The sequence below is a fragment of the Rattus norvegicus genome, chromosome 15 (genome assembly GCF_021556685.1).
Source record: "Rattus norvegicus strain SHRSP/BbbUtx chromosome 15, alternate assembly SHRSP_T2T, whole genome shotgun sequence".
In the NCBI taxonomy this organism is placed as follows: Eukaryota; Metazoa; Chordata; class Mammalia; order Rodentia; family Muridae; genus Rattus; species Rattus norvegicus.
Window position 1 is genome coordinate 40123618 of NC_141548.1, and position 26424 is coordinate 40150041.

General features: G+C 41.8%; 1 long non-coding RNA gene across 1 annotated transcript in view; it reads left to right on the forward strand.

Moving 5' to 3' along the window:
• The window catches only part of LOC148000991 (uncharacterized), a 35039-nt gene extending 9292 nt beyond the window's left edge, over positions 1-25747 (forward strand). The window contains exon 3 of the long non-coding RNA XR_015638320.1: positions 24449-25747. This is a non-coding gene — a long non-coding RNA (uncharacterized LOC148000991). The remainder of the gene's footprint in view (positions 1-24448) is intronic.
• The last annotated feature ends 677 nt before the right edge of the window (positions 25748-26424 follow it).

Consider the following 26424-nt stretch of genomic DNA (forward strand, 5'->3'; position numbering starts at 1 on the left):
AGGAAACCACAGCCAAGGTGTGATGTGGTGTCCAGTGAGGGCTACTCTTTCTGTTTCCAAGATGGCGCCTTATTGCTGCATCTTTCAGGAGGATGAATGCCACCCCTCATGTGGTATAGGGGGAGAGAACAGAAAGTAGTAAATGATCCATAGGTCTTTAAGATATATATTTTTAGATTCATTTCTTCTATTTCATATGTCTGAGTGATTTGCCTGCATGTGTGTATGTGTGTCATATGCATGACCAGTATTGTCAGAGATCAGAAGATATTAGTAGCCATGAACTATCAGGTAGCTGCTGGGAACTTGAATCGTGAATCCTCTACAAGAGCAAGTGCTCTTACCGTGGAATCATCCTCTAGGAACAGTCATGGTTTGAGATGCACACATCTCAAGGCCTCCTAACTCACTGCCCCAGGACCATGCCTCCCAGTACCTGATGATTTGATTTCAACAAGGATTTTGGAGAGAGCAAAAAACATTCAAAACTCAGTAGCTATCAGTGGGACTAAAACTAAAACTAGATATGTTCTCCCTTCCTGTGTGAGAATAAATAACAGATGGATTGGGTGCTGCATGTAAGCTGTCAAGACTGTGAGAAGGAAGCAGCAGTTAGAGTGTGTTTGTGGGCACTGAAAACAGAAGCATTCTGATGCAGTCAGGACACTACCCTACCAAGGCAGCTGGGTGGATTTCATTATATACAATATTAAAACTTTTGCAGTAATGAGTGATAGCTTAAGTTACATTAAAAGACACACATGTCTGGAGAGATGGGCCAGCAGTTAGAAGCACTTGGTACTCTTTTAGAAGACCCCAGTTCAGCTCTTGGAACCCTCTAAAACTCCAGCTAAAGATCCAAATGCCCACTTCTAACCACCATGAACACTCCCACATGTGTTACACAATCCCCCCCCCTCTCTCTCTCTCTCACACACACACCACACACACACACACACACACACACACACACACACACACACACACACAGTGGTTGTTGGAATATGCTTGTCCCAGGGAGTGACACTATTAGGATGTATAGCCTTGTTGGAGTATGTGTGGCCTTGTTAGAGGAAGTGTGTCACTATGGGGTGGACTGTAAGACCCTTGTCCTAACTGCCTGGAAGAGCCAATGTTCTCCTGTTTGCCTTTGGAACAAGATATAGAACTCTCAATTCCTCTACCAATGCCTGCCTGGACACTACTACCATGTTCCTGCCTTGATGATAATGGACTGAACCTCTGAACCTGTAAGGCCGCCCCAATTAAATGTCCTTGTAAGACTTGCCTTGGTCATAGTGTCTGGTCACAACAATGGGAACCCTAACTAAAATACATACATACATGAAAAATAAAAAATAAATCTTCACAAAAGTGACAGCCTGAAAATAAAGGGACATAAAAACCACGGTTATAAGAAAACAACCACAGGTTTTTAATAACTAGGAGTTTGATTAAACTTTAAAAAAAAAACAACTAGAAAAAAACGAAATGTTCAGCAAAAAATGAAAGATAATCTCACTGGTCAAAAGAGAAACAACAAACATCAGTCTGGTGTAATTGATCCTCTCACTACTCATGGGTTAATGTGACATTAGTGTGACAATGGTGCAGGGCAGGGGCTGGTGCCACATGCCATGGAGGAAAAGGCAGTGTCCGTCTCGTAGAGGGTGAATTTCCCTGCCGACATTTTGACACACGAGGACAGTTACACTTAGAGTAAGGGGTTTTTCTGAACAGGGATAAGAGTGGAATGCAAGTGAGTGAAACCCCTGTCTGTAAAGGAGTGGGCAGGTGGGTAAATCATGAGGCACCCAGGAACACATGCTTTCACAGGGAAGGTTTGGTTTGGTTTCCATGGTGCTCCAATGGCTGCTGTTGTGGAAGGCCAAGCACAGGTGGCCTGCGTGCTGATGCTGACCCATGGCTCTTTCTCCCGCCTGGTGAAGCAGGGCAGATTTTTCCCTCATGAATTTCAGTCCTCGCATCCGTTCAACATGCACAAGTAATAGACGAGCGGGGCCCGACATTGGTAACCGTGAATGCCAGAAGAGGAGCAATGCTAGGGGAAGGAGGGGCAGCCGTGGATCGGCAAGGACAGGAAGGCCCTCCCAGCTGCTGCTCCATCTTCTTCAGTACATGGCTTTACCCTCTTGGTCACATTAAGGCTCCTGCACTCCATACAGCTAGTAAACACAGCATGCACAAAAACCAATATATATATATTTTTTTTTTCCAATGGAGTTCTGGGAAATAACTCATTAGGTCATCCGCCATCAAGGCAACCCAACCACCCAAGTGTCCCTTCATGATACCTGAGACCCATCACACATGTGATGTCACTGCCACAAATCACAGGACTCTAATCACGAGGGAGATTTTATCTGAGCTCATATGATGGGAAAACAAATCAATACAATACAAGTAGACAGACCATTTTGCTCTGCCAAACCTGGCGACATAAGTTCCACCCCAGACTTCCTTCTGGCGGAAAGAGAATTAGTTCCTTCAAGTTATCCTCTGACTTCCACAGTGCTCTGTGGCACGTGTACCCCCACGTTCCGCACACATAGTAAGTGTGATTTTAAAACAAGGAAATCGTATGTTTACTTTTGTTTGTTTGTTTGTTTGTTTTGTTTACTGGGCTAGGCTCAGTGGTCAAGAGTTTGCGCACCAGTGAAGGAGGCTCTGGGCTCAATGAGCAGATCCTGAAAAGCCTAGAACTGTTAAACGCAAAGTAGACAAAGCCTGAGTCAGAAAGGGTGTGTCCACCAGCACAGAGTCTGTGATGCCGCTCCTTTAAGAAGTTTAGTCAGCCAGTGATCCTTGAGAGGAGACACAGGGGATTCCGGAAAGCAGGCAGGTGGACTTTGAAGCAGAGTCAGCAGTGGTGAACAGCAGTGGTGGACAGGACAAGAGAAATCCTGGAGCCGGATCGTAGACAGGGAGCGAGGACAGTGGGTGTTATCCTTAACCTCTGAGACTGAAGGGTAATGCAAATCGGGCAGTTGGAAATACTGCGTGTGCTTCTCCTCTTACCTTGTTCCGTATTAGTATATGTCAGGTTTGCTTCCTCTCTCCCTCAGTCTCTCCTTTACCTCAACGTGTTTTAAAACTATCGAATGAAAAAGCATCTCAACCCTCAGCTCCTAAGGACTTTTTATGTCCTCTGTGTACAGCTTCCCCAAAGGCTTTTAAGTCACTGACTTTGTTCCCAGCTAATTGGGGATAATGGAGACAGTGGAGGAGCTGCTCAGTGGAGAGGGTACATACTGGGGACCTCCAGCTGAAGCTGCTCCTTGGCTTTTCTTTGCTTTCATTGGTATTCTTAGTTTCTAGAACTACAGTCAAGCTTCAGCTGTTTAAGCTTCTGTCTACTTGTATTGGATTGGATGATTTTCCCCTCATCTACACTCAAAAACCGCCTCAGAATTAAAACCCTGTCATTTGTGCCAGTGAGACCATGGGTGTCATGAGTCTCTTGTAGGCCCTATTTTGAGACTGTATTGCTGTCCGTAAATAGTTCCAAGCATTTTGGGTTTTCAATGGGAGGAAGCCTCCCAAGAGTTACACTGTGATCCTAGTATTTTGAAACACTGAACTCTATGTCTAGGAGACTTGAAAGCCATGACTAGCCCAGAATTCTACATCACTTAGGAACTTTATAAGAAAAGCATGTCCCTGATTTCCCCCTGTACTTTTTTTTTTTAAGATTTATTTATTGACTGATTATATGTAAGTACACTGTAGCTGTCTTTCAACAAACCAGAAGAGGGCATGAGATCTCATCACAGATGGTTGTAAGCCACCATGTGGTTGCTGGGAATTGAACTCAGGATCTCTGGAAGAGCAGTTGGTGCTCTTAACCACTGAGCCATCTCTCCAACCCCCACTCCCCCCATACTTTCTAAATGCTGTTTTTAAAACACACAAGTACAGAGCAAGCTACACAGTCCCACAACCTCCCATTCTTAATCTTCACCTAAAAACCAAGTGTCTTGCCCAGTGTGAGACTAGCCCTCTCCTTTTCACACTGGGAACCAGCGTGAACGTAGGAAACACGGAGACAGCAGATGAAGCACACAGAGCAGCTGCTGAGCCATTCGCTGCTTCTCCTCTCCTCTCCTCTCTGACACTTCCAAATACGTTCTCTATCCTGGCTGCTTTTCGTCAAATGCACTTTCTATTTTTCACAGCTTAAAAATTCCATTTTCCCCCCAATCCGGCTCCCTTCTGTCCTCTACAGCTGAAGCACCGAGCTCCATAGATCTCCTCAGCTTCTCATTCCCCCTTACTCTCAGTTCCATTCCTCCCCTGCAGCACAGCCTGCCCCAAGGTTCCTGCACACACTTCTGAAGTCCGTGGTCACGTGTCTGTCCTTCCTACTCCAAGCCTGAAGAACTCTTCTCTCCATGCTTCAGCCAAGTTGCTCTGTGTTTTTATCCCATTTTTTTCTGCCTAGTCTTTCTTTATGGATACAGAAGGCACTTGGACTCACAGGTAAGCATTGGAGAAAGCAGAAATGTTAATCACAGAGTTGTCCCTCAGTGGAGGGAATGAATACCTGTTTTCCACCTAGGAGGCTGGGAGTGGATGTTGTTAATGACCTGGTGACCTTTGCTATCTGTAGAGCCAGGCCTCACCCAAATCCCTGGAATGTTATTGCAGACTCTTCATCCATAGACCTTCTCTTTATTTCTCGGTCATTGGAACCCATTGTTAAGGTACTTGTCACATGTACTTTATGTTCTGCTGACCTCCATACTATTTCAGTCAGGGATCACACCAGATCCTAGGCCCTTAAGCTACAGATCCCATCTTCATGGTAAAGGTCACATGTAGTTTTTCTTAAACTTAACCATGCCTTAAGTATTATTGTACACATGGGCTTGGAATAATTGTTACCAGGAAATTTTTTTCCAAGATTATGCTATACTTAAATATGTCTAAATAAACTGGCCTGGTGTCAGACTCCAGCCTGGCTAATTAAGTCGAGCTAAACTGAGTTTTCCTTCTTGCCTCACTGTGGATAGTTTCATTGCTGGCCATGAAATGGCATGAAACAGATTGTATTGATGGTGTCCTCGGTGATTTAGAAACACTGTAGACAGCCCACAGAACCACTACCAGGCCCCACTGTGGCCACAGGGGCTGGGACTCACATAGACAGCCTTTATTATCCTTGCTAGTCTCCATCTAGTCTCTCAACACCCCTAGTCCTGCTCATCAACACTTACCTCCATCCCCTCAGGGTTCCAGCCCTTGGTGCAGATACAGGGTCCTCCTACATCTTTACTGCCACCCCTTTCATTCTTTCCTTCTAGTGCATCTGCATTCCTTTGTGATAAACACAACCCTCAAACAGCAGGAGTGCTTTCTACCCAGTACTACCCTTTGCTAGGACTGAAAGAGACCAACAGCAGCCAAAGACTAGAACACCTATCAAACAAGCAAGAGACCAGATATCAAGACAAAGAAACACTACAAATGTCATAACTATAGTTGTCCAGATCCCAGTCTGAAAACACAAACATGAAATACCAGGACAGCATGTCTCTTCCAGAAGTCAGCAACAAAACCAAATTCAAGCAATGTTCAGCAATTGAGCTTTACAGAAGGCACTAGAAGGAAAAAGTCTGAACTACACTCAAGAGGACACAATGAATAATAACCCCACAAGAATAAATGATAGGAGGGGCTACGCTACAACAAAATAGCACAAATCAATAAACACTGCTCACTGACAACTGTCAGTATTAATGGCTTTGATTCACTAGTACAAAGACTTAGACAAATAGAATGGTTTAGAAGACAGGATACACCTTTCTGTGGCATCTAAGAAACATACTTCACCATCAAGGACAGACATCATAGAATAAAAGGATGAAGAAAAAGGTATCCTGAGCAAATGAATCCAAGAAACAAACAAGTGTAGCTATCTTAATATTTGACAAAATAGATTTCAAATCAAAACTAATCAGAAGACATAGGGAAGGATACAACATGTGCATGGAAAGAAAACATATCCAGGAAATAATACAAATATAAACATTTACACACCAAACACAAGAGCAACCAAGACACAAAAGAAACACTATTATAGCTAAAATCACATACCAATTCTCAGGGAGGTAGTAGGCGATTTCAATACCCCATTCTCATCAATAGTTATCCAGACAAAAGCTAATAAGATCAATATTGGAGTTAAATAACATTATAAATCAAATGGACCTAATAGACATCTATAGCGCATTCTATCTGAACACTAAAAACAATACTTACTTCTCAGCAGCTCATAGAACTTTCTCTAAAGTTGACCACATATTAGGATACAAAGTAAGTCTCAACAAATATTTACAAATTAAAAGAATAAATGTATGGAAACTAAAAAGCTCAATTCTGAATGAATAATGGGTTCAAACAATATTTAAGAAGGAAATTAAAATGTTTTAGAATTGAATGAAAATGAAAGCACAACCTAGTGAAACCTATGGAACACAATGAAGGCAGTTCTAAGAGTTCATAACACTAAGTGCCTATGGAGAGGTCGCACATTAGTATCTTAATGACACAGCTGAAAACTCTTGAACAATGAGAATAAATAACACACAAAAGAGTGGGTGGGAGAAATAATCAAACTCAGGGCCAAAATCAACAAAATAGAAATAAACAAAGATACAAAGAATCAATCAAATGAAAAGTTGGTTGTTTGAAAAAAAATTCAACAAGTTTGACCAGTCCTTAGCCAATTAACCAAAAGATGGAGAAAGAGTCAGATTAATAAAATTAGATGTAAAAGGGAGACATTACAACAGACACCAAGGAAATTTAGAAAATAATAAGGACATACTTGGAAAACCTACACACACACACACACACACACACACACACACACACACACACACACACACTCATAAAACAAAACAAAAGTTACTCTTCAAAGAAGCAATGTAAAAAATTTTATACCAAGTGGGCCCGATGTTGAAGCTAGTAAAAAAATTACAAATAGTAATTGAAAATATATTTTAAGTTTTAAAGATATTAGTGGATAACAGAATGGGATATTTCAACTTAGAAATAAAAAGTCTAAAGAAAGATTTCTACAAGTGAAAAACATAAAACTAAAATTAAAATTCATTGTGTATGTTTTTAAAGGCTAGAATCTACAGAAAAGAAGAGTGTAAATAAAAATCCCCTCTGACAAAACATTAAAAACTTATGAGCAGGATTTAAAGGTCGTCTATGACAGTATCAAATAGTTAACATATGTGTGCTTTGAATTTAAGCAGAAAAGGAGAACGATGAAGAAACAACAAAAGCTATATGACAAGATAGATCTTAAAAGATTCTCAAGTAAAGCATGACTTCACAGATCAAAGAGGCTCAACTATTCCTAAATAGGATGAACTCAAGACAAACCCCTCCCACACCTCAGAACCAAGTAACTAAAAGGGAAGAGAAAGCAAAGCTCAGTGAAAACACATACGCTATGGAAAGGAGGAAAACAATGATTACCTGACCTTGCAAGAAAAGCTGGGAGACATTGGAAGGATGACAGGGAAAATGTCAGCTATGAACTCTGTCTTATAAAACTGTTCTTCAAGATAGAAGAGGCAAGACCAAGATTTCGGGTGTGTGTGTGCGTGTGTGTGTGTGTGTGTGTGTGTGTGTGTGTGTGTGTGTGTGTGTGGTGTGGTGTGGTATGATGTGTAGCAGTTTCCTTGAGATTGAAACATTCCATATACAAATAAAAGTAGCTTTAGGAAGTCCCTGAAACTGAATAGATTTACTTACTCCCAGAGTAAGTAATAAGTGGGAAGAATAGTTAATAAATAATGTTGGAGGTGTTGTAGCTCTTACAGAGTTATGTCCATCAGAAATTATAATTAATCATTCTAGAAAAATCTGATCTGCTTATTGAAGACGAACTTCAACTCCCCCATAGAAATCTAGAAATTTAAGATGTGCCATATTTTCAAAGGTAAGGGATACAAACCCTAAACAAATGAATAAAATTATTTTAGACTCAAAAAAGAACTATTGTTAGAGTCCAAGAATCACTAAATGAAGACCCCAAACTCAAATAGTATGCAAAGGCAGAGAGTGTTTATTCTGAAGATTTACCATCATGCAGAGGTCAACCATTCATCAAAACCGCAACAACCCAAAGGGCTCACAGGCCGCCTTTGTATGCAGGGCTAGTGGAGTTTTCCAGAAAGGTTACATAACCTCTAAAATGATTGGTAGGGGGCAAAGCAGTGACATTAGTACAATTTTGATTAGCTACTGTGTTGTTTCATTAGATTTGGTGAGGCTTAGGAGAGTTTCAGAAAACAGCTCAGTTCTGGCCTTGAACTCTCCTCCAGCCAGGTGTCCAGGAGCCAAGTCAGCTCCACACTTGTCCTCAGTCAGGGTCTCTGATCAATCACCTATTGGTGATCACCGGTGATGGCTCCCTCTGAGGAGCTTGCTTCCCGTGGAATTGAAAATTTTTATTCCCAAGGTTTTTATTTTTTTTAGTGGACCTCTCAGTATAGTAGACAAGAAAAAGTTATACTTTAAGAAAAGCTAAAGTTCCAGTCAAGAGAAATTGAGACATCACAGGCTGGAGAAAGTATTTCGATATACATTTGAAAATGAACTTGTATCCTGATGTGTACAAATTAATAATTAAAACATCTGGGTTTTGAAATGAACAACGATCACAAAACTCCTTGGAAAATTCACACGAGAAGATATACAACAAGAAAATTAGCTGGACATCATTTATGATGTAGGAAATGAGAATTAAAATCTCAATGTGTCACATTCTTCAACATTCTCCAAAATGATGTGGAAGGAGAAAATTAAGGAAGAAAGGGAGTGCCAGGACAACTGGCGACAAGTGTGGAGTGTCTCCTTATACGTTACTAGATGAGCAAGAATCAAAAACAAACAAAACCATTTGGAGGAGAATTTGGAAGTTTCTTACACAGTTGAACATGCATGTCCCCCTGACTGAGCAGTCACATTCTCTGATACATACCACGAAAAATTAAATACATGTTATCAAAGATTTTCAAATAATAATAATAATAATAATAATAATAATAATAATAATAATAATAATTTTTCCATAGAGTTTTTATTCACAATAGATCAAAACTAGGAAAGTCTGTGAGTCCAGTAGGAAAGGCTTATCAAACTATGATACATGTTTATGGAGTGGGGTACTTCTCTCTCAGAAAAGAAAGTTTAAAACTCTGAATAATTGTCAACATATACTTGAACCTTGAAGACATCAACAATATCGCAGCAAATGAAGAAACATTTTAGGTTGTAAAACTGGGTCAGTGACAGTGACTGTGTTGTAACACCTGTAAGCATGCTGAAGGGACAGTGTAACTGTCATCGAGGCTGGACATAAGTTAATAATTCTCCATTAACTTATAGACCTCATTAGCCATAGGAGCTCTTAAAATCAGAGGCTACAGGAGAAGCCTCAGGAATTCAAGGCTCAGGAAGAACTCAGACCAGCCCGAGGTGGGAGGGGTCCGAGTGGAAAATATGGGCTGAAAAGGGATGCTGTAAACTGCCAGGCTTGGAAGAGCCCTGACCCCGTTGGAGTCTTCAGTGGGGCTGCCCCTTGATTTGAGGAGAAATTCAGCTATGTTCTTCCAGGCATCTACTTTACAAAACCAAAACATAACTATTGGCTGTTGTTTACTATATATAGATATACAATATATATATATACATATAATATACTGTATATAATATAAAATAAAAGGAAAGACAAAGCAGCAAAATGGGGAAAACTGAAGATAAAGAGGGAAGAAACCAGGGCAGAAGACTTCCCGAGGCTTGGAGTAAGACAGACAAGGGACCAGTGACTTTAAACATTTCGATTAAACCTGGCTGCCTAACACACTCTTTGATTCCATTTATTGATTTACTGGAGAACAGGCAAAAACCTCATGAGTCAGTCAAAAAATGGTTCTCACCCAAAGGAGAGAACTCACTCACTCACTCAAAGAGGCATGGGAGGGGCAGCATGCATATCTAAGCTAATTGAAGGTTGGTTCTACTGGTGATAGTTGGTTTATAAGATTGCTGGAAGACCTTAAAACCTGCATTTCTGTTAAAAGCATGTGCTCTCTCAAACAAGAAAACACTGTTCTATGTTCACTAACAGAGTTCAACGTTTATGACAGAGTTTCCAATTGCTGGTAAGAAAATAAAATTATATAATCAGCTTGGTAAAGAGTCATTTAGTTTCTACAACTCTGCACTGGCTGGTTTTGTGTGTCAACCTGACACAAGCTAGAGTTATCACAGAGAAAGGAGCCTCCCTTGAGGAAGGCCTCCATGAGACCCAGCTGTAGGGCATTTTCTCAATTAGTGATCAAGTGGGGAGGACCCAGCCCATTGTGGGTGGTGCCATTCCTGGGCTGGTGGTCCTGGATTCTATAAGAGAGCAAGGTGAGCAAGCCAGAGGAAGCAAGCCAGTAAGTAACATCTCTCCACAGCCTCTGCACCAGCTCCTGCTTCCTGCCCTGCCCCTCCCCCTTTTTTTTCTGGAGCTGAGGACCAAACCCAGGGCCTTGTGCTTGCTAGGCAATCGATCTACCACTGAGCTAAATCCCCAACCCCCCTGCCCTGTCCTTTGTGAGTTCCAGTCTTGATTTCCTTGGTGATGAACAGCAATGTGAATGTGTAAGCTGAATAAACCCTTTGCTCAACACAGTAATTTATTTAGTTACTCAAAAATACAAGGGTTGTGGCCATGATCCATACACTGTGTAAAAGGAAAACCATGTAGAATTGTGGCAGTAGCTCAGATCAGGGCTCTATTGAGGAGGATTAAAGGAAAGATATTCTTTCTGGACAAGAGAATAAAATTTACCACTGGTCTTGAGTAGAGACCTAATATTCCAAGTCTACTAATCTAGCTGATCCTGTCAAGCACATGGTAGATACCTCGCCTCAAGAAAAGCCACAGTAAAGAAATAGGAGGACTAATTAGCAAAAACAAAAAAACAAAAAAACAAAAAAAACAAAAACAAAAACCAAACAAACAAAAAAACCCCTTCCCTTCCCCAACTTGCTTCTTGGTCATGATGTTTGTGCAGAAATAGAAACCCTGACTAAGATAAATTGTAACTAATTTTTTCAAACCTTATTTTTAATGATGGTTCTTAAACACTTTAGTCTCCTTTGTAGCCCACCAGAGGTAGTGGAAAGGAAAGGATACTAGGGAAGTGGACCTGTTTAGAAAGGTTGTTTTTTTTTTTGTTGTTTTTTTTTTTTTTTTTTTTTTTTTTTGAGCAACTCCTGTCTGTGTTGTCTGGAAATCAGCAGTTCAGTTCACAGGTTAGCAGGCGGCAGCAGCTCGATCCGTTTGCAAACACTTCACGGATACACCAGCAGTCCAGTTTAGTAGAATCAGGTTTGCAACAGTGGTGACAGGACCTAGGAGAGACAGGCAGACTTCAGCTTTGGCTCAAGTTAGCAGGAAGGACCAGGAGGAACACCAGGAGAACTTCTCAGCTGTGCCTCTCTCAGGGAAGCAAAGATCAGCAAAGACTCGAGACCCACAAATGTTTCACAGCTAGCTGTACCAAGCGCTGTCTCTGTCACTCCTGTTTATTAGTTTCTCCAAACATCACATGTCTGCCATGTGTCTTGCCTCAGCCCGTACATACAATCGGCCCTAGTCTGCAGAATCAGCAAGAAATTGCAGCACGCCACCAGAAGTTTTTTGGTGCTTTCTGTGGAGTCCTGACAAATGCAGATCAACTACTCAATGTAAGGCAGACCAATACGTGCATGTTGGTAGCAAAGAAGCCTTCATCACGTGTCCATTCTCGTGCTTGTTTTAGCAGAACATCCTCTCTCCTGTGTCTGCTTCAGCGAAACGTTCCTTCTTGAGTCTGCCTTAGCCTTTCCCACCTGTGTCCACTTTCATGAAACATTCCTTCACATGTTTGCTCCAGCAAAACACCATCCAACCAACTTTGCACAGAATCCTTAAGTTTCCACTTCATACAACAGATATGTATTCCTCCCATAATGCCACAGTTGCACTCGTAGAGATTTATGTAAGAGAAGCAAACATTTATGTCTACAAAAAGACTCGTGTAGCTCTGCTCACACTCTTCTTGTTCATAATACCCTCAAGTCAATTCATCACCAGGAAATGTATAAAGAAATAGCAGAATATCCATACAGAAAAATCCCACTCAGTAACATAGGGAATGCAATGGCAAATAACAAATAAATTTAAAATGTTTTCTGCTTAATAAAATAATCTCTGGTAAAAAAAAAATGTACGCTATTAACTCAGTTTAGATGAAGTCGTCAAGTAGTAAGGCCATCCACAATGACAAAAGTCAGAATTTGGGGCCTCGGGGTTTCAAGGGAGGATAGTTAGTTGGAGGAGGGCACAAAGGAACTTTCTAGACTGATAAAAAGATTCTATATTTTGGTTTTGATGGTAATGATTAGTGAATATAGATAAATGGCGAAATTTCAGGCTGATTGTCCAGGATCTATACACTATATTAATGAACGATCCTACCTAGATCTAAAAGAATAAAAACATATACTCTAAGAAAGCAGGAGGATGGCTTACTTAGTGACAATTTGCAGGAGTTGAGTAGTTAATTACTGTGTGTCTCACTCTTGCTCTCATCTCAAACTAAAGGACCACAAGATCTGATGGTCTCTGTATGGTTATCTTAACAAATGTGGGTCAAATTAACCACATTAGACCTATCCAGGTGTGTGTGAGTTTGTCTTTCTGTGTGCATGAGTGCAGAAGCCAGAGATCAAGAGTGGATGTTTTCATGGTCTCTTTTCACCTCGGTTTTGATACAGCTTTTGAGGAATTTACTAAATCACTACTGCCCTCAGTCCTGGGTTTGTGTGTGTGTGTGTGTGTGTGTGTGTGTTTGTGTGTGTTGTTTGTTTGACCTGAGCGCTGGGACATGCACTTGGGGCCTCAGGCTTTTGGGATACCAAGCCCTAGTTTCTCCTCGATGAGAAATTTCATCATTACAAACAGATCTTGATTGTGAGAATAGTGAAATATTCCATTTTATAAATATTCGATTAACCTGAAACGTGTACTTTCAACAACTATGACAGGAAATAAAGGCTTATTCTCATAGAGTATGGAGAATGCTATGTCTAAGAAGTAGTTTGAGTTAGGATTCTTTGTTCACTCAAACTTCCTGGGTTACTTTTCCCCATTTATTTTATTTTATTTCTTTTTTTAAAGATTTATTTATTATATATGAGTACACTGTAGCTGTCTTCAGACACACCAGAAGAGGGCATCAGATCTCATTACAGATGACTGTGAGCCACCATGTGGTTGCTGGGATTTGAACTGATGACCCTCTGGAAGAGCAGCCAGTGCTCTTAACGATTGAGCCATCTCTCCAGCCCTTTATCTTATTTCTAACTTTATGTTTTTGAGACAGTTTCCCTGGCCTGGAACTCACTAAGCCAGTCTTTGCTGTCCTCAAACTCATGGCTTCCTCCTGCCTCTGCCTCCTGAGTACCAAGATAAGGGCATGAACATCATGCTCCATTCATTCATTCACTGCCTCTACCCTTGTCACAGTCTGAGACTTACTTTCTATTATGATGACCCTGAAGAGCTAAAACTCTTATGTTGAGCGATGGGATTGTTATGGAGGCATGCAGCTTATTATGCAAGTCCACTTGCATTTCCCTTCAAAATTTAAAGCACTTTATAGTTCATAAAGGCAGAAATACCTATGACCTGGAAGCATGTAATAGAACTTGTCATTCCAATAACAAAAGAAACATCTATTAAGAATTAGAGACTATGTTTTTGCCTCTAAAATCTATTTTTACACTGATATCGTTCATTATTCATGTTTGGCTGATGCCCAGAACCAGCAGGCCATTTTTATTTTATTCTCTCTTTAGTGACAGGGTCCTAAGGGGGATGTTGAGCAGGGGCTGAGGAGATAAGGAAGATAAGAGACAGAGAAGAAAGCGTGGGATCAGCAGTTCTCCCGTGATCGATGGCTCATGCGAGCGAGTTTATTAAGAAGTACAGCATCCTCCGCACAGCGTTGAGGGAGACATGGGACGATCTCAGCAGAAAGCTAACCAAGCCATGTTGCTCAAAGAGAACACAGAGCAGCTCAAGCTTTTGAGACCAAGAACATGGTGGCCTCGGGACTGGTAACTCCAGTCTCTTCTGGAGGAAAAGCTATGTTCCCAGGAACCAAAACCTTAACTCCTTCAAGACCCTGGCCCAAGCTCCAGATCAGACCTTGCCAAGTCTTCCCCTGAGCAAGAACACAGAACTGGGTTCCCTTTATCCTTTCATCAGGTCTCTGAGAAAGCCTTGGGTCAGCCTGACTCTCAACCGGCTGGGCTACAGTACAGTTGCTAAGGGGGTGTAAATGAGCAGTTTTTAAAAAACTATTTGCCCTTGTGCATTCACAACCTTTAAATGCAGGCCTGCAGCCCTTCTACAACACCGTGCTGTGCTTAATAGAAATGTAGTCATGTTAGAATGTGGCGAGGGAGACATTTGCAGCACCTTAAAGTTAGCAAGTCCACATGCAGTAATTGGTATTTAGATACGAGATGCAAAGAAGTTGGTACGTAAGTATATTTGTTGGTGAATTACTTTTTGTTTAAAAATGGTAAATAAGTCCTATATCCAACCATAAGGAATTGGTTGTAAATTATGATGTTTCGACGTCCCAAACATTGTGATCCCGTAATAGGCATGTTTCCAAGAAAATAAATTAAGATAGTTGGAAATTCTAGTGCCGTGATACCTTAATGAAAAGCAGGATGCAAACCTCGCCACGGAATGAGCTCAGCTGTGCGCACGTGAACCATCACGCTGCCAAGTACATGCACATGTGGTCCTGGCTTAGGTTTAATCAAAATGTTGAGAAGACTTTTGCTAAGGTATCAGACTATAAAAACATTTGTCATTTTGCTGAAAGCGTTCCTTATTTCATTAACGAAAAATGACTCAGTGAAAATTGTTATATTTGGGACTCATTGTTGTGTAGGATCCGTAACAATGCGTTCCTCCCCGTCCTCCCCATCCCTCAACCCCCCGCCCCCATTCTGTTCCTTCACTGATCATAAACTCTGAATCCAGGAATACAGTATGTGGAAACTGACAGGATGTAGCCAAGAGGCAGAGCAGGGCTCATTGGACAGTAAGTCACATGGTGGAGAAGAGAGATAATGGCTAAGCAGACATAGTAAGAATCTCACTGGCCAGAGTGCTCAGACATCACACATAGATTGGGTTCCATTAAGGTATCAAAAAATAAAGTGGAAAAATCATTGAGGATATCCCGACCTTCACATGTGTATACATGAGTAAGCATATCACACACATGTGCAAACATCCCCAACACACACTCATATTAGGAGACTTTAGAGCACCTGAGACTAGGGATGGAGACATGGCCCATTGTTTAAATATGTTTATTGCTCTTCCAGAGGATCCAAGTTCAGTTTGTACCACCCAGGCCAGGAAGTTCATAACAGCCTGGATTACACACACAATTAAAACTAACATCTTTTTGAAAGTCTGAAACTATATACAATAAAGTGTAAAATCTCCAGTCTGCTTCCCTGTACAGAACCAACTGATTTTCCTGTGTATTTGTATGCACATTACATATTTGCATATATTTGCATATGTATAAAGGCATATCTGTTTTCTCACGGAAGCTTAACTGACAAAGGCTATGACGCTCTGCATCTATCTAAAGTGTGCACCATTGTTAGTTTGACAGATTACAACCCCATTAAACCTCCCAGGCGATCCAGGCACTGAGCTTATCACCTCCCCTAGGAGGCTGCTTCATGCCCTGTGCACTCCCAGAGTTCCCACCGTTAGCCAGCATTTTGTTACTATAGATTAACTTGCTTTCCTAGAATGCCTCACAAGTGGAGATACCCAGCACATGAGTCTTTCTATGCAGCTTCTTTAATTCCACGAATATTTTGAGAGTCATTGTGGTTGTTTGCACAAATAATTCCTTTTTACTCTGCTTGATAGTATTTAGTTATATAGATATGCCACGTCCCACCTGTTGGCACCCCTGAGTCATTTCTAGTTTTTTTTTTTCTTTTTTTCGGAGCTGGGGACCGAACCCAGGGCCTTGCACTTGCTAAGCAAGCGCTCTACCACTGAGCTAAATCCCCAACCCCATTTCTAGTTCTTTACTGTTGGGAGTAGACCTGCTGTAAGCATCTGTGTAGAAGTAGATGTATGTTTTCATTTTTCTCAGGTAAACGCATGGGAGTGTGTGACAGTCCATGTTCTCAGGACAGAACCAATAGGATAGGAGATATACGCATATACACATACATTTTACCAGAAGTAATTGGCTTATGTAATGATGGAGCATAAGTCTAAGGTCTGCGGCTGACAAGCTGGAGGCCCAGGAGAAACAGCAGTGTGAATCACAGTCAAGGTCAAAGCCAAAGCAAGAAGAACTGGTGCCTGGCTTGGAGGCTGGCAGAGGGTTGTTTCTTCACTGGTTACACTTTGAATGGATGGACTGTTTACACTGGAGGGGGTCACGTGCTTTATGCCCTCAAGTCAACTTCCTCAGACACACCCAAAGTAACAGACAGCTCACGATTGTCTCTGTGACACCTTCCCAGGGTGTACTGACCTCCTTAGGAGAGATAAAAAATATTAGCTCAAGTGACTTGTTTTCTCCTTTTGTACTCCCAGCAGCAGTGTGGGAGAGGTGCATGTCTCCTGGTCTGACCCAACGCTCAGAGGTTTTAACTCTATCCATTTTGGAGAAGGTGGAATATCATCCCACCAGGGCAGTGACTGGCCTTCTTCTAATGACTATGACATTGCCTGCCTGTTTTGTCTTTCTTTTGCTATTTGTATGTTTCCTTTGATGAAATGTCCAAAATTTCCCCTAATTTTTAGTTTCTCCATACTAGTAAGTCTTGAAAGTTATTAATATATTCTATAGATGCTTGCATATTCTTTATCAAATACACAAATATTTTCTCTCAGCCTTTGGCTTTTTTCCTTTAATAGTGTCTCTTCAGGAGCAAGAGTTTTATTTTTGACATAATTCAATTTACCTTGTTTTTCTTTGAAGATTTATGCTTTCTTTCATTGTCACATTTCAGAATTCCTGACCTAACTCACAATTCTCTCCTGTATTTTGTTTGGAAGTTTTACAGTTTTTACATATGAAATATGCTTTTAGTTAGCTTATACAATGTAACACTGGACCAAAGTTGTATTGCAAATTGACAATCAAGGAGCTGCATGTCCTATTAAAAATCAGTTGTCCAAATGTGTGAGTCTATTACTGAACCTTTATTACCCAAATTCAGTGTCTGTGTTCCCTTGGTCTATGCTTAGGTCAACAGCATATAGCCCTGATTACTGAGGTCTTCAACTTTCAAGTCACTGCAGCCTTAGTCTGTGGGGCAGTGGACCATGCCAGGAAACTTGGTAAGACTGAGTGGGTTTGGAATCTGAAGAACCTCGTACCAGAGAACTGTAGGTACTTCACCTGCTCCCCAACCAGGCCCTTGTCACGTGACTACAGCATCCCATGGAGAGGATCATGACAATCCCCAAGTGGCAGTGCAGATCCTCCACATGCAGATGAGACGTCCCTAACATCTCAGACCAAGCCAATAGAATGCATCTGCTGTGAGACCCCAACCCACCCCAAACTGTATATAAGAATTCTATCCAGAAGGAGTAAAAGTTGCCAGAGAGCTTCTGTTATACAAGGGCTGTAACACTTCCCTAGGAGGAGACGTCTCTGAAGCTTTTGCCGCTGGAAGCTGCCCAGGCCCACCATGGTCTCTTCCCGCCCCTGAGCTAAACACTGCCCCTCATCTGCTACCAGAGCCCCATGCTCTGTGCTTTGGAGCAACAGCAGTGGTGGCTGCACTTCCCTGTTCATGCCAGTCCCCCAGCACCATAGCAGTGTCTAGGTGCTGTATTAGCAGCTGTGGAAGGGAGCAGCAGCTGCCTAGATCTGGTTCCCCTCTCGCCCTCAGAGAATGCAACTCCTTCCCTCAGATCTCCTCAGATAGCATCTGGTTCACAGACTGGCATTAGTCCTTCAATTTTCATCTTTAAATAACAATGTCAGTCAGGTGTGGTCATGCACACCTATATAATCCTATCATTGGAGAAATGGAGGCAGAAAGACCAGCAGTTCAAAGGCAGCATCAGCTACATAGCAAGTTCAAGTCCAGTCTAAATTATGTGAGACTATATCTCAAATAAACAAAAATTAAGTCATAATTAGATTTTTTTATTTTAGATTATTGGTATTTTATATACTCTAGAATCAGCTTGTTATTTCCTACCAGGAATGTCATATAGAATTTTGACTGAGATTATGATTAATTGATAAATCAACGTGAAGACAGGTAACATCATAAGCATATTGAATCTGGGCCAGTCAGTGGCTCAGCAAGGTGCTAGCTTCCTTATATGTGACACTATTCCTGGGGAGACAAAAACAAATGTTTACTCATGCCATATAGGAAACTGGTGGCAGACCAAAATGTAGCTATCCCAAAATTCCACCATGGTGAACTAATGAGTTTTATTCAGATTAATTACAGTAACATGGGTGAGGGCTTTCTACAAGGGCAAAAACACCTCAAAAACAGAAGCATTGCCAAAAGCCCACCCCAGCATGTGTGGCAGCTATGAAAGCTAGAAATCTGGAATGCATTCCAGAAGTGTCCTTTCCAGGTGGCTCAACTGATTTGAGCCTCTTCTGGGCAGCTCTGTTGGTCTCCACTTCTTTCAGATAGTTTAGGTGATCTGGGAGCATTATTTTTAACAATTTACACCATATATATGCATGTATATATGAGGAAGAAAGAGTCTAGTGCATCTGGTCAGTTTCAGGGACTTCCTGAAGCAACTCCTTTGTTTATTTCCTGTGTTAATGAGCTTCCCTAAAGGAAAGAATGTTTTAGAACTCCCTGCTGATCCTGTTGCTTCACCTCCTGATCACTGTTGTTTCTAACATCCTGTTTTAACTACTAACCCTCCAAGATAGAAGATTTTAATCTTGCAAGAAACTGCTACGTAATACTACCAAGGCTCATCACCTAAGTTTGATTCCTAGGACCCATGTAGTGAAAGAATCTGTTTCCCCATGTTGTCTTCTACACGCATGCATGCATGCACGCACATAGGACAGGTGGGAAAGATGAAAGAATAGAGCAGCTCATGCACTGGGGAGAGAGGAGGAACTGAAGACTTGACAGTGTTAGCAGGTGTGAGAGGGCTGTGGTTAATGGTAGAACATGTCATCGACCAACAGGATTAGCAGGGTGCAGCAGCCTGGAGCTTATGCAGATGCAGACTCAATGCCCTGAGCACAGTCTTGCTGCAGGATCACTCTGGCTCTAGGCAATTACGAACCCCCAGAATAGGAGTGGCTCACTTCCTGGATTGAACCTCCTCACTGTGGTCCATGATACTACTGAAGGCCATGTGAGAGTCAGTATTCCCGAAGCACCTAGGGACTGGGTTGAGGTTTGAGAGCCAGAGACACCACGTGGGTGTCAATGGTCTATGCTGCAGCCTAAGGCCATGTTGATATCCATTGGCCACATTGCCACAGATAGCCATGTTGATGTGGGTGGATTGTGCTATTGCCTGGGGCCATGGTGATATCCATGCTGCTACGGTGGACCATGTCTGAGTCCGTGGTCCTAGGGCAGTTGTGGCCTTTGTTTTGTGGATGCCTGTGGTCTGTGCCACAGCCTGCAGCCATGTTGATGTTCATGGGCCATGCTTCTGGTGGGGCCATATTGAAGTGGATTGCATTGACTGCCACCTAAAGTCATGGTGATGTCCTGGTCCTTCCTGCCTCCAAGGGCCTAGTCAGGGTCTTAGGTCCTGTTGCATCTGAGGTCTGTGTTGATGTGGCCACATAGAGGCTGTGTAGAAGTCCATGGTGGTGCTGCCACCTGAAGCAATGCTGATGTCTATGGGCTATGTAGCCTCAGGAGGCCATACCCATCTGAGTGGTCTGCAATGCTACATAAGGCCTTATTGATGTCTGCTGTCCATGCTTCCTCCAAGGGTCTTCTTTAGGTCTGTGATCCTACTGCAACTGGGGGCCATGTTCGTAGTCTATGCTGCGAACAGAAACCATGTGGAAGCCCATGATCTGTGCTCCCACTGACTGTAAAGAGCAAGGAAGCTACTATGACAGTGATATTGATAACTACAGATGCACAGTTGAGAAAGAGGGACATGGAAGGCTTCTGTGACAACCCCTATCCTAACCCCAAGCCACACCCTCAAAGTAGCAGCCTAAGCAGAAAGCCATCAAAGAGAACTCTTTAAAAATGTGATAAGGATGCTGAAACTTAGCTCTCTAAAATGATGGCTTCCAACAGGAGTGCAGTGAAGAATTCAGTTCTATTTAAGGAGTGGGCCACTGAGAGTTTGACCATGCTCCAGTGAGTGAAGAGATGACACACACTAGACTTTTTTGTTGCTGCTGAGGGGGAGTCACAGTGCAGGGGACAGACACAGGGCAGGTGAGCGAGTGTGATGGGGTATGTGATGTGAAATTCCCAAAGAATCAATAAAAATATTATGTTGAATAAAACCAAACCAGAAGCTATGAAAATTATCATCTATTATAAAGAACCTCAAAAGGATCAATTAAAAATTATCAGCAATAGGAAGACATATAGCCACTCATTCTTTCTCCATCTCTCTCTCTCTCTCTGTCCCTTCTCTCTCTCTCTCTCACACACACACACACACACACACACACACACACACACACACACACACATTTATAAACTTCTAATTTGCAGAGAAGTGTCTAATTCACTCTACTACATAAATATATTGGTCTAGTGCAGTGGTTCTCAACCTGGATTGCGATCCCTTGGGGCTGGGGGTGGGGGTGGGGTCAAACAACCCTTTCACAGTAGGATTCATAACAGTTATGAAATAGCAACAAGAATAATTTTATGGTTGGGGTCACCACAATGTAAGGAAGTATATTAAAAGGTCGCAGCATCAGGAAGGTTGAGGACCACTGATTCTGTGCACTCTGTCCTGTTCTGAAAGCAGTGCATACGTGTCTTGACATACTCCCATGGTTTCACCATACCTTTGGCTTGCAGCAGTTGGACCCTGATATGCCTACTTGTGTCTTCTTTCCATCAATCCTATTAGTAGTCACTGAATTTATTAACTGTGAGTTTTACTGTCTTCCAACAATTTGAAAATTCTTTGACTATTTTTGACACATATGTTCCTTCTGTTTCATTTTCTCTTGCCTCCCTGCTAGAGATGAGTTTGTAGGTTGATGTCATTATGCAAGTGAAGGCAGGTACAGAATAGAATGAGGCCTGTCATTGGAGGAGAAGGAAGGATGGGTGGGAGAAAAGTTTTAGAGAGGAGAGGAGACCAGAATGAGGGGGAAAGCAGCCAAGAGAAGCAACATGGAGGCAGATGTCAATGATCCTTATCATGCATCTCTACATAGATACAGGTTGTTATGACTATTCTTAAGGGATGGATGTGTACAGGATTTTGTGTATCTAGATGAGCAAACTACATCTTATCTAGATGGGTGGTTTATATCCTTATCTACTGGTTGTAAGTTAATGATGTGGACGTATTGTACATTGAGTAATTAACATATAAACCTGGTTGTTGTGTTTGTTGTATCATGTTTTCTCTGGTTGTTGGGGTGTGAGCAGAGTCCATGACAGGAAGCTGTACTAGGCTATAGAATGCTTGGGGTTAGTGTGGCATAGGGCCATGCTAGCACAGCCTGCAGAATGCAATGTTAATCTCAGGTAACAACCCACCAAGGGGACAGTGTGTCAGTGTGTGAAAGTGGCTGACAGAGAAACAGCAAAAGCACGTGGATCTGTGTGGAGTGGGAACTCTCGGGAACCAGGTTGTGTGCCCTTTTTAAAAATTATACCACAATGCAAGTTGACATTTTCATACATATGTTTTAAAACAACATTTTCAAAGCATCATCTTAAGTTACAGGAAAGTGGCAAACATAGTACAGTTTCTATATACCATGCTAGCTTCTTTTGCTAAAGTCTTTCATTTGGAGGTATGTTTGTCACAATCAACAGTGCGCATTAACACATTACTATTAACAAATCTTGAAGTGTCTGTGGCCTGGCTATGCTAAGATGGTGGCATAGGTAGAAAAATAACAAAAAAAGAATAGAATATACAACAAAGGCCTATTGACACTTACCAGCAGAGAGCAGGCATGCACACTGGGCAGGAAGCACTCATGGAGGACCAGCAGTGGTGACTGGACCACAACCTTTTTACAGATCTGCTGAGGTCATGGAAGGCTATGCGCAGAAGTATAGTATATATGCAGCAAGGTGGGTTTTTTTTCCCACAATAATGCTAGCACACAGAGTTCTCAGTGTGCCAGAGAGAAGTAGCTGGATGCTGCAGTCGTGAACCAGTCTGTTGCCATAGTTTCTTCAGCTTGGTTAAATCCTTAGCAATGGAAAGAGTCATTTTGGGGACATGATGTCCCACTTCTCTCATGGTTGATATACCACAATTTAGTAAAAGTTCTTTAGTTTCACTTGATGTCCTTTCTGTGTTTCATTATTCCATAATATACTTAGTTCCATAGAGATGGACCCCACAGCCCATGATATCTTCTCAGATGTCTATTACTTATCATGGCCTTTGCAGTTTTGAAAGTGCCTCATTCATGCTGTCAAACTTCCCTACTCAATACTTGTACATTTTTTTAATGCTTGTACATTTTAATAATAATTAAAAACTTTTCTGCCTATCAATTGCATTCTTGGCTATCAGTGGATCTGCTTCTATTGACATTCTTTTCCCTTGACTGTGATTGACATTGTCTTACTGTTTTAGTGATTGTCCTATCACTATGAAGAGACACCATGACCATGGCAACTCTTACAAAAGAAAGCATTAAATTGAAGTTTGCTTACGGTTTCAAAGATTTAGTCCATTGCCATCTAGGCAGAAAGCATGGTATCATAAAGGCAGACAGGATGCTAGAGAAGTAGCCAAGAGGACCAAAAGGTTGTAGGATTTACTTCTTCTACTTAACCAACTGAAGATAGGCACAGTGAAAAAATGCATTTCAAGGTTAAAAAATTGATAATAATATTAATAGTTTAAATCAAAGGAGTATGCTATTCGTCTGACATAAGACACAAAACCATTTTTCCTTCTGTAATTTTAATTTACCAACTGTAGAAAGAAATTGGCACATTTTCTGAAGGCTTGGATTATGGTGTAGGTTTTGCTCAGTGCACAATCTTTCATATGACAGTTACTAGACTCCACTATAACAGAATGCTAGCAACCAAAGACGTAGGTAAACACACTGGCCAGATGTGTTCCAGAAGGGTTAGTAACAAAACAGGCAGCTGGCTTCATTTAACCTGAGGGGAGTTCGGGTAGTAATTAGATATGACAGAAAACATTACAGGTGCAATGACTTGACCATAATGGTTTGACTTACAGCTTGCTGCAGGTGAAACTCCTTGTTCCCCTGCTTATTATATGCAACTTTACATGTAAGCATTTCTAGACAGAGATTATGGAATTTATGACGGAGTGTCATATCAACTAATCAAAACCTTGTGTCTGCCTGTGTTTAGGGAAAATTCCCAATAGACTGCTGTAGTGGGTAGTTTGTCTTTGGGTGGAAGGATTCGGCAAAGAGAACTTGAAATGCATAGACGCTTTCAATGCCATTTACTCAATCAGCACTGATCTTCATTATGTTTTGCTTGGACCTGGGAAAACACAGTGAAGGAAAAGGTGTGACTAGTCCCAAATGGCTCACAGGTTCATGACTGAAGGGATGGGAAACAAATAATTAGAGGGACTCAGTGAAGTCTACAGTTTCGCCCTGAGCAAGGCACCTGTATTGGGGGACGGAAGCTCTCAACTTTGCTGAAGTCATTAAGGGAGACTTGGTAAAGTTCTCATTAAATCGGTCTTTAAAGCTTGCTGGATAGGCTCTCCCCACCACATGCACAGGGCAAAGGGAGCTGGGTGGAGCTGATGATTCTAGGCAGAGAGACAGTTGTATTTTATTGGCTGTACTTTTTACTCATTATTTATCTTCTCTCTTTGAAACTTCACTCTTCTCTCCCAAATGACACTAATCAGTAAGTAATCATTGTTTGGATTGGCAATGAAGATGTGGCTGACTGTTTAAAGATGGCTGGTTGTGGTACAGGAAACATTGCTTGGTTATGAACCCCTTTTGATCTTAGAGAAGTTGTCAGCTCCAGGGATCTGATGTCTTCTCTAGTATATATTTCACACACATATACTCAAAAGTAAAAATTATATATATATATATATATATATATATATATATATATATATATATATATCCTTGTATCTTATCAGACTACCATGGATTGAAAGCTGGACTTCAACAACAACAGACAGAAACAACAGAAAATCTAGAAACTCATGGAAACTGAACAACTCTCAATTCAATGATCATTGGGTCAGAGAAGAAGTAAACAGAAATTAAAGACTGTCAAGAATTCAATGAAAATGAAGTCATAACTTATGGGACACTATGAAAGCAGTGCTAAGAGGAAAGAAAGTTCATAGCCCTAAGTCCCTCACAAAGAAATTGGACAGATCTCATACTAGAAGTTAAAAATACACCAGAGGTGGGGTTGGTTGTAGTGCTGAGGTTGGGAATGGCTTAGGTGAAATGAAGTCAGGTACAGATGGCACTGCAATAATGTACAGTATGTGTCTTCTATTCCGAGTCTGGAGTGAGGGTACAGATCTGTGTGGGTGGAAAGGTTGGATATGACACAGAAGAGTCCTGAGGTTTAGGGAACAGGGATGGAGGATCCTGACCCAAGACTAGAGCTACTTTACAGTGAAGGCAGGGAAGCCAACCTATACTGTGGGACCCAAGCTAAATCTTGTGGGTTTCAGAAACAGTTTCACAGATACTCGCCAGGCTAGACTCTGGAGAAGGATGTGGGAAGTCTGGGTACGAGGTGGGGTGGTAGAGGCAGCTAAGTAGGGACCTGGATGCAAATAGGGCACCAAAACTATTTTTATGGACAGCCAGGCAGAAGTCTGGTTGGAGACAAGGTATGAGCTGATGGTAATCACCTGAGTAGAGCATAGCACACCCTGCTGCTAAGACTCTTCCTTGTAAATTGTCCAAAGTAACTCTATTTTGTCTTAGCTTTAGCTAATGCAATTGTGTGCCAGCCCTGCTGACCACATCTGGTTGAGAGAATATCTTCATGCAGCTGTAACCGATCACTTAGGGAAGCCCACTGTTTTACAGCATAGGACAAATTGTTTTAGTCAACTGAAGTGAAACTTTTGAAATTTCTGCCCATGCTGTCCCTCCCACACTACCTCTGGTGTGATGTAATTACAGTTTGGAGCTTTATCAGCCCTTTCCTGTCTAGATTCAGAATCTGGCAGGCATCAGGGCAGGACACTCAAGCTGGTAGCAGAAAAGGGGTGAGGCCAAAAGCCTTTTGGGTCTGTATTCAACGGAGTCCATGAAGATTTTGTCTTCTCTTATGTTAAATTATATTGGGATAATCTTTTTGTGTAAATATTGTCTTTGATCCAAACACTGATTTATGTACTGGCAGGGATCTGATTTCAGGCCAGAATCTGTTTGGTGTTGTCATTTTTATTAAAGCATCTCTTACCTCCACATTTTGTAAACACTGTTTTCCATCACCTTCTGATAGATTAAATAAAGAGCCAATAGCTGAGGCAAGAGAGGAGAGGCAGGACTTCCAGCAGAGACAGGGGTTCTGGGAAGGAATCTTAGGTACCGGGAGTCAATAGTCAGACACAGAGAAAGGAGAAAGAGCCAAGACTAGAGATTGAGAGGCAACAGGTCATGTGGCGGGACATAGGCAGGGCCAGTATGTGTGGTACACACATGCCAGGTATCCATGAGAATTAGAAGAGGGTGTTGGATCCCTTGGAACTGGAGTTACAGATGTACTGAGCTGCTATGTGCATGCTGGGAACTGAACTCAAAATACGTTTCTTGGCCTTTCATTTATCTCCAATCCCAAGCAGTGATTTCATGATTTGTCCATTTGCTATGATCACCAATCCCCATATTTCTCGAGGAAGCATGCTTGATTCACGTTCTGCTCTCTCCAGTACAGATGTGAGACCAGGGTCATAAGCAATGCCTGCTATCTGAAAATCATCCATAGGACTCTAAGAACCAAGCATTGCAGGGACTTGCGTCAATTTCCCACAGTCTGGGAACAGTTGGCTCTACTGGCTTTCCCCAGGACAAAATCTGCTTCGTTCAAGTCAAAGGTAGTCCCATGTGCTGAGAATAGATCAGGTATGGGTATATGATCTGA